At 47.0% G+C, this 12664-nt stretch overlaps 2 long non-coding RNA genes across 3 annotated transcripts; one reads left to right on the top strand and one right to left on the bottom strand.

Annotated features, from left to right (window-relative positions):
* The first annotated feature begins 6651 nt into the window (after window positions 1–6651).
* On the top strand, window positions 6652–7562 carry LOC124651113. The gene is made up of 3 exons (XR_006987277.1): window positions 6652–6981; window positions 7126–7161; window positions 7274–7562. It is a non-coding gene; the product is annotated as an uncharacterized LOC124651113 (long non-coding RNA).
* A 560-nt stretch (window positions 7563–8122) lies between these two features.
* LOC124658075 lies at window positions 8123–10006 on the bottom strand. Of its 2 annotated transcripts, XR_006989000.1 has the most exons (3): window positions 9187–10006; window positions 8679–8766; window positions 8123–8584 (listed from the first exon to the last, which is right to left on the bottom strand). It is a non-coding gene; the product is annotated as an uncharacterized LOC124658075 (long non-coding RNA). The 2 variants fall into 2 exon arrangements; XR_006988999.1 differs by having other exon boundaries at window positions 8679–10006.
* Window positions 10007–12664: the final 2658 nt, after the last annotated feature.

Raw genomic sequence — 12664 nt, 5'->3', positions numbered from 1 at the left:
TCACCGACGTACGGGCCCGGGCGCTGCTGACCATTCGGTCACAACAGAAAGGAAAGACCCCGGGCAGATTCAAGAAGGGGCAGGGGTTTTCACAAGATTAATGGAAGGATCCCGTTTTTATTTTCCAGGTTCTAGGGGGTTTTGTGAAAAACCTTCAGCAACAGATGTGAAATAAATTCTTCATCAGACAGAACTGAACGAAGAAACAATGGTGGCAAAAGCGGCTCGCCCTTATTGGAGGCAAAAGCGACTCACGCTGGGGCCTGATCGATACGGAAGGGAAGGTTGGGTGTGACAGGAGTGAGAGAGGGTGGGTTGGGACTTGGGAGAAATTGGGATGGAGGGAGACTGGGTGGGTGGGGGTGGGCGTGCGTACGTGTGTTCCTGTTCTTTCTCCTATATTTTCCTCTCTGCATCTCGATCTGGTTGGTTTCTAGAACGTGCGGGAAGGTTTGGGTAGCTCGATACCCCCGGTGCGCCGTCTTTTTGGACGCTAGTGGTCCGAACGAAGCATGCGACATAGCTAGAAGATGCCTTGCCTCCAAATACCACCAGCGCATGAAAGAGTAGGACCGCCGACGACATTAGAATACCACTGGTGAACCAAATATGTGGCGCGCCGGCGGTAAATAGCAGTGGCGCACCTAAAATTTAGTGCGCCAGCGGTAATCCTACGGCTATAAGCCTTTTCCTAGTAGTGATAAGCTGGCGGAGGAAGTAAGAGGAGGGATGTTTCTCACCATGTGTGTCGTAGGCGAGGTGGCACAACTTGTAGGAGACGTAGATGAAGGAGAGGAAGCGGAGACACACCGTTGTTTGCGACCCGGATAAGGATCTGGTCAGGAGCGATACATGACGGTCGGGGACGGTGTCGACGGAGGAGGGAGCGTGGAAGTATTTGGATTAGCATAGGCGATACGTCTAGTCCGTAGGTTTCGAGTTTGAGTTGGTGGCTCACCACCATCTTGGATTTCGGTTTTCTTGTTGACCTGCTTCTATGAGCCCACCGTTTTGTATCAGTTTGATCGTGTGGGACCTCTATGAAGGAGGAATATGGGTAGGATTTGGGACGAGCTAACTCTGACAGAGACGCGCGTGAGGCTGTGGTGCGTGAAATTATAACGGAGTTGAAAAACAGGACAACATGTGATGGTTTTGTGCGTGGAAGAAAATGGTGCGGAGGGATTGATCGCGACGATTTTGTGATGTGCCGTGCCGCGGGATTTATTGGATGATTTGGAATTCGGGTGGTACTTAGTGGTGATGTCCCGAGAGTGACTTCAATGAGTGTGATACTGTGATTATTTCCATGGTGATCACAATCAACTGAAACCTGTATGTGAAGGAGTTGACATATTTCTACCATTAGTTAATTTCTCATGCATGGTGCTAAATGACAAATTATGTACATGATGTATTCACGCAGAAGTACAAAAAGGGAGCTTGGGCGTGATTTCCTGACGTGCGGCGCGATTGGTCAAGGAAGCATTCGTGTATAAGTATGAAGTGGTGATTGTCAAGGAGTTGTTTTGTGGTACCCTCAAATGAATAATAGCCCTCTATTTTCATTCATCTAAAGGCCTATAATGATTCATACCGGTGCCAAAAATCTGAGAAGTATGATACATACCGGTGGAAAATTTTGGCACTGCTTAAAGAAAGGCCGTTGGTGGGCCTGGCCCAGTCCAAATATGTGTTGTCGTTAAAAAAATAATCTAAACCTTCTTCCTTCTCCGTGCGTGAGAGATCTCTGTTTAGGCGATAGAGGCAGCCTTGGCCGGAAGTTGTGCTTGCACTGAGCGGTAGCGATTGCGTCGGGCGCCATCGGAGGGACCACATGGTGCGTTGCGGCGGTGGCTTGGTCGTTCTTGGCAGATGCGCGCCGAAGCATCCTGGAGCATGACGATGTCGTCCATCACGGAGCACGGCGCGCCTAGCCCGTAGCCGCCTCAACAGAGGTTTCACAGTACGCACGATCGCTCCCTCCCTGTCCGGTGAGCCCGTCTGTCCATGGTAGTGCTTCTCCTTGCTCTCCGGCGAGGTGGACGTAAAGCAGGGCGGCGGTGCCGACGCCACACACGACGACATCCATGTCGCGCCCGACGCACCGAGCGAGCAGATGCCTCATCCGAGGCAGAGCGCATCGACGAGGTAGGCGCGGCCAGGATTATTCCTGACCCATTGTCGTGCTTCTGCTTGCTCTCCGGCGAGTTGGCCATGGAACGGGCCGCGCACCGTGGCGTCGCCGACACCTGACGCGCCCAACATGTAGAGGCCTCAACTTCGGCAACGCGCATACTAGGCTAGGCAGGAAGCCACGATGGCTCCCGCCGCTGCGAGCGTACCCGTTCTGGCCTGCGCATGCTCCTGCCTGCTCTCCGGCGTAACAAGCCGCCAAGGCGCTAGCCTTGCAATTTAGCTCTTGCACTGTGGGTCCGGCTTTAGTGTTGGGCTATCAAAACTGTTAATAATTTTTTTTTGTGCGTGTCAACGTTGATAATTACTGCTTCTGGGTTCGTTGGGCCTAATCTTTGCCGGTTGATCTGAACCGTTCCTATAATTCATACCACTCCCTCTATTATGAGTGGTAAAAGGTACCATAGAAGAAGCCTTGTCAAGAGAGTGACTTCAATTCAAAACGGGGTGATTAATTTCACAGTGCATAAGTAGATTTTTCCTTTCTTAATCTGGCTACATCTCGCCCAATGACGGAGCCGGCCGGCTGGTTTGTACCGACGTGATCCGGTGATCGTTACATTGGAGTAGGATATTAATTGGCGCCCATCAGTTGAAGTACACTGCACAATTTATTCCGCGCAACTTACAATAACACGGTGTGCAACGTACTTCATCCGTTTTTTTGAATTCGCATTATGAGTTTTGTAAATGTCGATCTTTTAAAGTTTAACATAAAATATAAGAAAAAATAAGCCTCCCTACAGCTCTAATTATTTGTGGCGACCTGCGAATATCTATGGTACAACTAAATATATAAAATATGAAAAATATTTTATAACGATTTTAATATTTTATATTATAGTTATTGATTTCCCTTTATATATTTGATTAAAGTTTAGAAAGTACGACTTTGATCAAACCGAGGGAGTCAATAGGCATGGGTGTAACCTGACCAGGCGACTGCTCCATCGCTATTTTCCGCGGGCTGAGATGAACTTCCTCGATGTCCTAACTGCGAGCTGAGCAGGAGAATCGTCGCACCTTTTGCAGAGTAGGGCATTTGAGACTGACGAGGCGGCAATGGAGAAGGTTTGCTGTGAACACCAGGAGCTCTTGCAATAGAAGAAGGGGTACTTGTATTGGCCTCACGAATATCCCCCTCGCGTCGCCTAACCTAGGCGACTCGGGGGGCGACCTCCGCCGCCGGCCGCCTGCTACTGTCCTCCTCGCCCCTCCCCCTCGCCGCTGTCGAAAGACCCGCAGGGCAAAGCCCTGACGGCGGCGGCGGCTTCGTCCCTCGCGCAATGGCGGCTCCCCTGGTGGCGGCGGCATGCATCGCCGGTGGCTCCGGCATCGAGCTGCCGCGGGTGTGCGGCGGCGTGGACGTCTCCACGGTGGCGGATCGGCCTCCTGCGCGATGGGATCGCCCTCCTGGCGGCGGATCTGCGGACCGCCGGTGGTGAGGGCCCCTAGGGTCTCGGGAGGCGCTGCCGAGATGGTGGTGGCAGCGTCACGTCAGAATAAAGGTGCTGGAGCTCGGTCCCCATCTCGGCAAGGCTACGTGTGGCGGCGCCGGCGAGCTGCTGGCCTGGTTTCCTCTCGGATCGGTGGATCTAGGGAGGGTGGTCTCTCCGGGCAGGGTCGTCTGTCGACTCTGTCGTGGAGCTTTGGGAGTCGGAGGGCAGTTGTTTCTGCTGTCTTTCCCTCGGCCGGCCGTGGTGGCGAGGGAGTGGAAGGGGACGGTACAATCTCCTTCCTCATTAGGGTTTTTAGGGTCTTTTTCTTGAGATGCGACTGCCGCGTCGTGAAGCTTTCTCCGGCCGGCCATGGTGGCGAGGGGAGGAGGTGGCTTGACGTGGCGTTGATGGTTGGGACCTACTGCTCGGGGTCCGTGGTTTGGAGGTTCTGCTTGGTCTCCACCAGCTCCCGCCTGCCCGATGGTCTGGAAAAGATTATTAGCTCTCACCCCTCGGGGTGGGCACTCCTGCGGTGTTCAAAGCCCAATGTGGCGAAGGTGGCGGTGGTGACTCGATGGTGTCTGAAGACGGGCGGCTTCCGGTTTCGGTCTCTGTACTTGGGTGGTGACGATGAGGACGATGGGCTTGACTGCGATTTGGGAGTACGGTGTGTGGTCTTCTGGGTCCTTATTGTATTTTCCTTTTTTTGTGGAGTCGTTTGTAATCGGTTTCGCCATTGTTGAATTCCATCAGTTGTTATCTAAAAAAAAGAAGGGGTACTTCACGGCGAGGGGAGCCATAGAGAAGGAGGATGAGGTTCCGGCGTCGAAGGAGAGGCTGCACTGTCGGTGGAGGCTTCCCCCTCTGCCATTGTTGTCTCGTCTGGAGCCTCCTCTGAGTTGGACTCGGATTTCTGGAACGGTGTCAGCAGCTCTAATTATGAAGACTCGCATGATCTCTAGATGTTACATTGAGTTCAGGTTAGTGTATGTCGAAGATCATGATTTAAAGTGTCGAAGTTTAGGTTCTATGTATCGTCGAAGTAAAATTTGAATGTATCAAACCTATCTAATGAATTAGAAGTGTTAAAATGTAATTAGGAGTGTTTGAATTTAAGTTTGAGAAGTTCAATTTAAAGATTAAATTTTTGAACAAGAAGGAGTTGGTGCAGATGTGCCCTATTTCATATCGCCCACGATGGTACATGTGCCCTATTTTGCACTATCTGTTAAACCAAGCAATATTTTGGTGATGTAAAAAAGTGGTAATGTGCTGTAAACCTCCTTACATCTCCTGCTTTGGGTGTCTTATCATAGATCATCTTTAACAGATGATCTTATGTGCTCCATCCGATCCGTAATAAGAAGTGCCAGGGGATTTAGTTTTAATTGTAATTTTGAACTAAGATTATGACACATATTATGGATTAGATAGATTACATGGTTTATTCACGTAGCAAGTACAAAAATTGAATTGGGTGTGATTTTGTGACAGGCGGCGAGATTGGTTCATTTTTTTTATGTGGACTAGGGTAGCACGATCATGTACACGTCCGTATATATACTGAAGAGAGAGTGACTTCAATTCAAATCAGGGCAATTAATTTCACAATTATCACTGTCGACGGAGTAGACAAAGATGTCGATGCATATACTCGCCCAACGACGGGGCCGGCCGGGCTGTTTGTACCGACATGATCCGGTGACAGGGACAGAGACAAGGGGGAACGAGGGGGGGCTGTGCCCCCCCTATGGTTTGGATTTTATGAAGAATACTGCTCACTAGAACTGTAATTTCTTGCTGATTTAGCTTACTCTGCCCTCCTTATGAAGTTTACAACACTATTTTGCCCTCCTCAAGATCGAAAGCTGGCTCCGTCCCTGTCCGGTGATCGTAACATTGTAGCAGAAGCTTGATTGGCACCCATTAGTTAAGGACCCTTCAATTTATTCCGTAATTAATACGGTGGGCGATCATACGTGGACTTCTTCCATTTTTATTAACTTCACATTATGAATTTAGTTAATTTTTTTTTGAATTTTAACGAAAAATACAAATAATAACAATATCTACAATATTAAATGTATTTATATAGTATGAAAATAGACTTTGTAAAGATTTCAATATAGTATTTTTTTTATTGATGTTGTTGTTTCTACCTAGATATTTGATCAAATTTAGCGAAGTGTGACTTGGATGAATCCGCCAATCGTTGATGATGCAGTCTGAGCATGCGACTGCTCCATCATCGTAGTGTTTGCTCCAAATTTCGAACCCGTATTGATGATGCAATCTGAGCTGGCGACTCCTCCGTCATCGCAGTGTTTTGCTCCAAATTTCTGGTTTGAAATTTGGAATCTAGGATGTCCAAAAGAAACCGGTGCGCGCTACGCCACATGTCAACACAAATTCAACGGTTTGTATTTTCTTCTCAGTTACAACACCTAGTTGTAATTCGCTAGGAAAATCTCAGTTACAACTCATTTACAACTAAGGAAATCCGATCTACAACCCATTTACAAAGGTGATATCAGCATGAATCACGAGACAAATCCAATGGCTAAGGTTCTGAATGAGACAAATCCAATGGCTAAGTCACTCTCTTGACAAGGCTTCTTCTATGGTACCTTTTACCACTCATAATAGAGGGAGTGGTATGAATTATGGCATCTTTTAGAGAGAATAGTAAACAAATGACTTTTAGAGATATGAAATCGTGAAGTCAAATCACCATAGGACCAAATTGCCGAAATTCAGTAACTAGTCATTGCTAGGCAGCAGACATAGAATGGGTGGAGTGGGCTGCTGCTATTGTTAGAGGAAATAGGAAGACTCAGAAGAGTTACAAAGTTAGGTTCCTACTTCCTAGCAACCATGATTTATGAGGGACATAGTATTAGACATCCCTTGCTTTTGGTCATGGGCCAGATGAAATGGTGCATATATATTCTGGATATGGTTTTATTGATCTATAGAATATGGATGTTTATATTTTAAAATCTATATATTGTGGAGATGAGCAATATTTGTATTTATTCTAATAAGCATAGGTTTATTTGCTAGTTTTGTTTAATGTGTTCTATAAATATTTTTCTACTGTCTTGAGTAGTTGTTTATGGACATCCCTTGCTTTTCGTCATGGACCAGCTTAATGGTGCATATATACTGTGGAGATGGTCTTTTCAACCAAAAAGAACTCCAAAGGCTGTTTTGAATGGTGCATATATATATTCTGGAGATGGTGCATATACCCTAAAATATATATTCTGGAGATGGCCTTTTGACCACTTCGATTTAATGAAGAGGCCTAAAGCGTTCCATGAGAGATTCAGTTCCAAGGACAAAGGTAACTGTACAATAATAATAAATTGTGTGCTGCATGTAATGAACACCAAATGTTATCTTCATTATATCTATATTTTTTCGCCAATATTATTTCTGGTATAATATACATATTATTTACTGTGTCTCCTCTTCATACATATACCAGGTGGTTTGTGACTTGAGGAAAAAGTTCTGGATCAAGGTATCTACAAACCTCTGTTTCATGTCCTGTTTCGCTGAGTCAACCCACCTCCAATGTTGTAATTTCACCATGAACAATATAGCAGGAACTAAATTGTTCTTAACTTTTGCAGCCTCACGGAATCGATATTGGCTATGGAGTCTGTGCCCAATCTGCAGACTGCAGGTGCTGGTGCCTCATCTTCTCAAGGTAGTGGCTAACGTAATGAATATGCAGAAAAAACCCTAGTCATGTGTCACGTAGACGTCGAAGCTTTCTCGTTGCCGACTGGAGAATAGCTATGTTGGAATAGTGCTGATGGTGTTCTAGTTAAACTGTCTGTAATTTGAAGAGTGATTCTACTTATTTTGGTTGGTACTTATTTGCAGTCAAATAGTTTGAAATAAAATATATTTATGTGATCTCTCCTGATGCTTGTTAACTTGTTTTGATGGAGCTCTGTAAGCAATATCGATTGACGTAACAAAGCAATCCCAATTGTTGATTTGCATGCTGAACAGTGTTGGTCTCACTTAAGACACCAGTGAGAATGTATTTTGAAAAAAATATCTAGTTCACAGTGAATGTATTTCAACTATGCCCAATTACAGTGAGTAAAATCATCTAGAGAAAGGATCGGATGTCTCAAGGATTTGTTGATTCGGATGATGTTGTGTCCGGTACAGAGCTATTTGTTGTGTTACGACTTTTCTGACAGGCCGGGAGCTTATGTTTTGCACTCACTATAATTGGGCAGAACGAAGATTGAGTGCGTAGATAAAAAAAATAGCGACACTTTCATTTCGCTAGCAACAATTAGTTTTGGATACGCAACTCAAAATTGAGAGACTGTTATGTGCCATTCCAGCGAAAATCATACACTAGAGCCACTTTTTTTCTCTACATACTAAATGCTGACGCCGAGTTTCAAAGTGCAATTGAACTATTTCAAAATTAGGATAAAGAGTATGCGGAATCAAACTAGATAACTAACAGAATGATAAACTGAACCGAGGTAAACACTAGTAGTACCAAACTTGATAAAAAAAACAGCTAGTCCGAAACATTAAAAACTGAAGTAAACACAGAAGAAAAGGATTATGGCAAATTCCAATCATGTCTCGCCATAAAGACCACCAGGTCTTAAATTTGTGCCTGTGGCTCAGGTCTTCGCCATCGTCAGGGTAGAAATCGGGACCCTCCATCATCAAAGGGCCGCGGTCGATGACCTCATTCACATGCAAAATGAGATTGTACTCCTTTGTGTGCTTGTGCGTAGGCGAGCTTGGTTCCGGCGGTGATGCGACGTCCTCGCCGGAGCCAGGCTGCGTAGGTACCAGAACAATGAATCACAGAGCATGTTAAACCTTGCTTCAGCTTCACCCACGGAGAGGTTAACACTTTACATATTCACTCCTCCGCCCTTCCCTTGCAGAGATAACGCCTGAATAAGCACAAGATGCAAGATATCAAACAAAAAGCAAGAAATTGAATAGAATCGGTGTTAGGGAAATGTCAGGTTACTCAATAGAACACACCAATGGGTTTGAGCTGCGGACCAGCAAACATGGCACTGCCGTCCACTTGGGGCAACACTTGATTTTAGATTACCACTGCCACCCAAAACTAGAAAAGGCAAAATAACTCAAATGACCTAAAAGAGTACCATCAAGAAGAATAAAATAGCAACCCAGAAGTTCCTTCAGAAATTGGCTCTTATATTCTTTCTACAGTAATATATGAGAAATACTACAAGATGATGGTTTCATGATTCATCAGCGGCTAATGGAAAAAAGTCGCCCCTCTACCAGAGAAATCAGTTATGTATAAGGCTATGGAACTATCTATAACATCGATAGTTACTTGGTAGTAAACTAAGCAACTGGTGACCATCATAAACATCGCTGGCATCTTATTTAAACCACAAATTTCAAATCTTCAAGCGAATACATGAAAGTGGAGTATGTCTTTAGCATTTCCCAACTTCTCATAACTAAATTATATACTTCAGAGAGTAGATGTCATTTTATACAAGGATGAAATCACCTTGTCTCCACCATCATGGAAGCTGCTTCTACTAAAAATTCTTGACTGATGATCGGTACATCAACACCATTGCATTGACTTTGCTATCTTCAAGTTGTGACATGGTACTGTACCAGCACCAAGCACCAAACCTACCTCCATGAACAAAAACAATGACGTTGGTTTCCAAATTAGTAATATATGGATTCAATCACCATGGTTAGATATACAAATAATATTAAAACATTTAATGGGAGATCTACATTTGCTTCCTGTCTACAAACAGATAGTCATAGCTCCTAGTGGCATTTCATCTGAATTATATGAAATTTACTTCACATTAATTTAGTTCGATTTTTCTCTAGAAAATTAGTAGTATAGAAAAAAATCAGAATAGAGAACTTGGAAATACTACAAGCCATCAAGCCCACATGCCATCAACCCCTGTACATACAGTCACACACCCACACCCACAATTGATCAAGACCGCAGGCCATTAACCCCTGCACATACAGTCACACACCCACACCCATAATTGATCAAGACCACAGGCCATGAAGCCCTGCACATACAGTCACACACCTACACCCACAATTGCAGAGACATACTTGCATAATATGCAATCTGAACTCATTCCTCAAAAACTTAATCAATTGTTTTGGGGGCAAAGTGTCAGTCTAACTTGTTGCCTAATCCTATGCCATCATTCATCTCAAATTGTCAAGTAACCCAACAGATAGAGCCTATAGGAAACTTTGGGAGGCCTAGAACTCTAGAACTAGTGCAATTATGCCATTTGAGGTTGTTGATGTGTATGATTTGTGTGCTAATGGAAAACTGGTATCACAAAGTCACTTACATGGAGCAGCACAGCAGACGAGAACATGAACATACAGAAGACAAAGACTACAAGAAGACGACGCGCCGGCGACCACCCAAACACGCGTCGGCGACTCCTACCATTTGACCTCGAATGGAAGGAGTTCGTCGGTCTCCAACCAGCTCCTGCACCACCGCCGAGACGACATAGGTGGTGCGCCGCGATGGCAGCCAGGAGGACGAGGACGATGCCATCGATATTGGACCACGCGAGGGCCAAAGCTGCCGCCGCCGAAACAGTAGTGTGGAAAGGGGACGGAGGACGGTGCAGCCCGTGCGGGAGGGAGCCGCCAGCGCCATAAGCGTCAAGGACAGGTCGCAATAGCAGTCGGACTCGTCCGTGGGGACGCCGACCACGGCGCGGGCGGTGAGTCGGGGATGAGGACGGGGAGGCCAAGATCCTCCGCGGCGATGGTGAGGAAGGAGGCCGAGGAGTCGCTGCGCACCACTCTCCATCTGGGGCGGTGGCGCCAGAGTTGGGGAATGGAGAGAGCGGCGGCGGCGGAACCTCTCGCAGTGATGTCGCGCAAGAACGACGAATCCTCACCCATTGTGGTCGGCAGATCATGGGTTGGAGCAGTCTACTGGGCTGGGCCCATCTATTGGGTCAGGACCGTCTACTTTTTTTCACTGAGGTGCGAAAATTTCCAGAGGTATGTAACATACCTCTCAAGTTTTGTGTTGGGGGGATGACCCCCGGTATGCCAAAGGCATGCCAAACCGGATGGGTTGAGCCATCAAGATACCGGTTTAATGTTCGTACCGGAACTTAAAGATAAGAACTTAGCTAAGTGGAGCTAAGCCGGTATCCCCAAGAGGGGTATGCCGGAACCGTGTAAGAAGATACCGGGTTACCGGAAGAACGAGCAGGTCGCAGGACTCGGTCAAAGATTCTCTCCGAGCTAGAAGACAAAGATGAGCTAAGCTAAGTAACTTTAGACGAAGGGTCGACGATAAAGAGAAGGATGACGGTCAAAGAAGCCGGAGGACGTCGGCATCTCCGATTAAAGAGGACTCCGGTGTCTTCTATGATTAAAGTAGCTTTGTAAAGTAGTTTGTCTAGTCAAAGATGCCATTAGGGTTTCTTGCCCTGTAAGCCACCTCTCCCCTATATAAGGAGAGGGGGCAGCCCTTCTTACAGACACGCGCACGAACACAGAAGAGCTTGTACTGAGAAACTTGTAGCCTGTTGAGATCAATAAAGATGATGATCTAGAGCGAGTTCTTCCTTATGTCTTTCTTCTTCAACCTCTAGCCTTGGCTAAGTTCTTGAGGAAACCATCCGGAAGTTCGTCCCATCTAATCACAAACCCTCCCCCGAATCCTCTTGCGTCCATTCGGCCCCAACTCAAGCCATCCTATGGCATCTGTCTGTTCACCACGACGACATTTTGGGTTGTGGTATGAAACTATTTGGACCATTGGATGAACGGAAATTAATGGCTGTTATTTATTTAAGGGTACCACAAAACAACTCTTAATTAAATCTCAGGCGCACGAGAATACGAATTTACATTCATTCGATACTAGATTTCATATTTTTAACATATAATTTTCTGTCATATAATTTATGTTATGCATGTCAAATTGATGACTCGAAAATACGCACATGGCTTATAAACCAGACTTAGACCAGTATAGTCAATTCGGAAGTTTCTAGAAGCTTAGCGGCCAAGCAACAATACAATGGACCATGCAAATTTACACAGTGCAAGTTGGGCTTGCACGTGCAACAAGAAGCAAGAAACAGACATGGTGGGCGGCTGACTGACAATGCCTAGGAACGCACGGCCAGTGATGCAACCCGACCTGGCGGCTGCTTGGTAGTGGCACCTTTTCGATGCAAATAGTATCTTTGGAGATCTAGCTAGGAGCTGCAGGAGAGACTGGGAACCGCTGGCTCACGGCCACGTGCCCCGGCAGCAGCACACCAAACCCGGAGCCAAAAGGAGGAGAATCCATCGCTCGATCGCCATGGCCCCGAGCGAGGTGCTGTTGCCGCAAGCAAAGCGAACGCCTCCAATGATGTTCCCATGGTCTAGTCAGTGGTAGCCTAGGCCCGCCACTGGGCGCGCACTGGGCGGATACGAGGCTCCGCCGATGCGAAACGACGACGCATCGATCGATTGATCTGTCGCGCAACCGACACGGACCTACCACTACCACGCTAGTCTACAGAGCGACGCGACTAATCTGTGGCGCGAGGGCGAGGCTCGGAGGCGCGACACGCCGCCGGCCAGGGATGCGCGCGCGACGGCGACGCGAGCCGCGTCTCTGATGTGACCTGCTGATGAGTGACGGCGGCCGGCGAAACCCGCGAGCACCCATCGATTCATTTCCTTCTTCGGTCGCGGCGCGCGCGACGTGGAAATTAACCTCGTTCCGGTGTGCAGTGCGGCCGCGGTCAGTGGGCGGGAGGAGAATTTTCATCGGCATGCGCGCTCCGTGTCGAGCCATGGTGTACCCTGGAGGCGAGGTCGTCGCCTCAGATCGCAGGTTTCGAGCGGACCTATGGCCCCACGCGATCGAACGGAATAGAGCGGATAACGATAAACGATCCAGCAATCGTCGCCCCCAGATCGCAGATTTCGTATTGGGCTCATCGACTTGGAAAGGAAAA

The sequence above is a fragment of the Lolium rigidum genome, chromosome 5 (assembly GCF_022539505.1).
Source record: "Lolium rigidum isolate FL_2022 chromosome 5, APGP_CSIRO_Lrig_0.1, whole genome shotgun sequence".
NCBI lineage: Eukaryota > Viridiplantae > Streptophyta > Magnoliopsida > Poales > Poaceae > Lolium > Lolium rigidum.
This window is presented reverse-complemented; position numbering and strand designations above follow the sequence as displayed.